This window comes from Branchiostoma belcheri, unplaced genomic scaffold (assembly GCF_001625305.1).
Source record: "Branchiostoma belcheri isolate BF01 breed outbred unplaced genomic scaffold, Haploidv18h27 scaffold97, whole genome shotgun sequence".
NCBI lineage: Eukaryota > Metazoa > Chordata > Leptocardii > Amphioxiformes > Branchiostomatidae > Branchiostoma > Branchiostoma belcheri.
This window is the reverse complement of record NW_017804653.1, coordinates 19679-22829: the sequence shown is the minus strand read 5'-3', so window position 1 is coordinate 22829 and position 3151 is coordinate 19679. Positions and strand designations below refer to the sequence as shown.

The following is a 3151-nucleotide window of genomic DNA, read 5'->3' as shown; positions in this document are numbered from 1 at the left end:
AGTTTTCGTGATCGGACATGTTTGCAACAGCGTAAGGTTCCATGTCACTATCGTCAGCCACTGCACTGTCTTCTTGCATGACTTTAGGTTCGAATTCTTCGTCAATGTTTTCAATAGCGTTAGCATCTTCTTCATTTTCCCCTGAAGCAGCGTACATGGCGTTTTCAGCTTTGGTCGTATCAGATACAGAATATACACAAGTGGCTTCTGGGGTGGGGATATCATCATTATCTGTCTGTCTGCATGTTGACATTCTTGTTGGATTTGCAGTGCTTTCAGTGTATAGCATATTCTGATCAGGGTCTTCATTTTGATCTGGGCTTGTCGGCTCCTCTGGATGGTTTGTAAGATATACTGGATTGTTCTCTCTTTCCTGGCTCATTCTGACTCTATTGGCAAAAAGATTGTGAGAATGAGATGTACAGTACTTCCACAAATTGTGTTGTGACAATGGCCAAGTGTCGGGTAGACAGGAGATCGTAAGGTTATGGGTTCGATTCCCAAAATTCCTGGCTAGATATTACATCCTTGGGAAAGTCACTTTACACAACTTTCCTCACTCTACCCAATTTTTGCAAGTGGAAATAACCACTACCTGGTTCCTGGCTAGAGTTTTGCAGGTAAAAAGCTGCAGAAGAAAAGGGGTTTTGCCTTCCATACTGTGCCCAAAACATAGCAATTAAAAACCTACCACCCCTTTAGCCTCAAAGGCTATACATGTAGCTATGAGACCTTTTAGTAGACCTAGTATACAGGTACTAGACATATGCCCCAAGCATATGCCCACAGTAGGAATTGGTTGTCAAATGTACCTACGGGCCTTCGTATGTACTACTATGGTACATGTACTGTACCGTAACAGTGGGAATTGGTTGACAAATGTACTTACGGGCCTTCGTATGTACTACTACAGTACATGTACAGTACCGTACTAGTACCTACATGTATATGGGTACAGGTATTAACCATATTTCTTAGTAGCAAGGAGGTTTTGCTCAGTGCAATTGCTACTAAAGAAAGCACTTCTAGGCACTGAACTATTAAAAATAAAGCACACTGGTGTCTGGAACAGCATCTCTTTGCCTAAGTCACAACCATCAATGCTGAAGACGCTGACCCAATAGGAGAAGCAGGGGTTATGAAGGCTGGTTGGAAATGTAGTTCATGACTCAACACTTACCGTTAGGTGAAGCCTTGAAAACTGCTTGAAGTATATGCTGGACTTGATTCAGCTGTCTTGGACTCTGTTCCTAGCAAATTTTCTGGTCAGGAGAAACTCTGCTTTCTGCAGACAGTGATACAATTCCGTCAAATGACGGAAAAACGGCTGCTGGCTAGAACCCTGAAGTCAGGTCTGGGTGAGGTGTGGTGCTCCCAGCTACATGAAGTAGACTAATAAGTAGATTAAGAACTGCTTATGGCATGATGAAACAAGATGCACTTTTGAACTTTTTTCTTTTAATGTCATCTCGTGCTGATGAGCTGTTGATTGGATGCTTATTAATTTTTTTTTTTTGCCACAGGCCACCCACACACGCAGACAATTATTCAACAACAAAAGTGCAATATGTGATTGATTGATTGATTGATTGATTGATTGATACATGTATAATACTAGTAGTAGATAGATACCAAACACTGTCTTAGTTTATGTAAAATTTCAAGTAGTTTTATAGTATATCTGCCAATAAATTTCTGAAATAATTACATGACTAATTCCAGATGCCATTTCACCTTTAATTTAATTTTTTTTCATATTGTTCAATCCAACAGTTGTGCAAGAATCAACCCATTGATGTAGTGGAATCAACCATCCTTCTTCGAGGGGAGGTCCTGAATTTCAGCGGCATCACCAATGAATGGTCAATAAGGTAACTCACAGATGACCTGGTGACCAATGACCATACTCATATGGGTCAGCTTAGGGGTGGTCAAGCCGGCCAGAGTTTGTTTAGCACCTGATCGTAGCAGCTGGACGTTTGAAATATGTCCTGTTTCCCCTGTCCAGTTACATTCTGTGACAAAGCTGAAATAAATAAATAAATAAATGAAAATATTGGCATTTCTATGTTTTGATGGAGGTGGGAGGGGCTTTACGGTCGGGTCTATTCAAGGAGGTTCAAAAAGGGTCTATTCTAATAGAATGCATCTTTGATGGAAGAAATATTGTTTCTGTAAGATGCACTAAATTGTACTAAAAGCATCCTGTATTCCCCTACAGAGGACATCAAACTGAACTGAATGATCCCAAGAGAAGCTGGATGTTACTGTTGAAGAGAACAGCTGTGTGCAGTGACTAACATACAATGTAGTTAGGCCACAGCAAGTAATTTTCATGGATGACATCAGTGCGCACATTAATTTTCGCCTGATTTTAGCGGTGCACACACCAATTCTTCCGCGACAGGGGTCCACTGTAGTGCCCGGAAAAAAAGTGACGAAGGGGTTCCGGTGGTTCATGTTTGAGTTTACATTTCTCATAATCTGCTGCAAAATGGGATTAACTACTAACATGGCTGGAAAGTGTAAGAAGTGGCGTGTTTTGGGTGAAAATTGATTTCGGGCCCGAGGCTTACTTCCGGGTGTCCTTCCGCCCTGAGCGCGGTGCTTCGGTTTGACCTAGTTTTGCCTTGTATGCGTTCTGGGGGTGCTGTAGCTATGCCTCGCGCGACGCGCTATTGTGATAATCTCAGTGTTAGGATTTTCTTTATACTTTTCTTAATAATACATAAGGGTTTTCTCTTTCCGACCATATAAGTCATATCGGTGGCTAAAATCTGGGTGATGGGTTTAATTCCACGTGAAAATGGCCAATTTTTGGCATCATTTTTCATCGAAAAATTCTTTTTCCCCCTAAAATTTACTAAAATGTGAGAGGGGAAAGAAACTGAAATTCTATTGTTCTCGTAGCTAGAGGGATATCCTTCATTTGAAAACAGAGTGTTTTGGCTTAAGAGGTATTTCCTGAAAGAGACGGTCGCTAGAGTTGAGGGTATGCAGAATCGAATTGAGACCCAAAATAAACTGGGGTGTGCCCCCTTAATCCAACCCATCCTGCAAAAATTTGTGGCCGTGAAAGCCGGAGAATTGTTTTCTCCCAGTAAAGTGCGTACCCCACGTCCAACCATAGCAAAAATAATTCGGATTTCGC

General features: G+C 41.4%; 1 long non-coding RNA gene across 2 annotated transcripts in view; it reads left to right on the top strand.

Moving 5' to 3' along the window:
* Positions 1–1875, top strand: part of LOC109461867 — a 33976-nt gene extending 32101 nt beyond the window's left edge. For both annotated transcript variants that reach the window (XR_002139716.1, XR_002139717.1), the window contains one exon: positions 1774–1875. This is a non-coding gene — a long non-coding RNA (uncharacterized LOC109461867). The remainder of the gene's footprint in view (positions 1–1773) is intronic.
* Positions 1876–3151: the final 1276 nt, after the last annotated feature.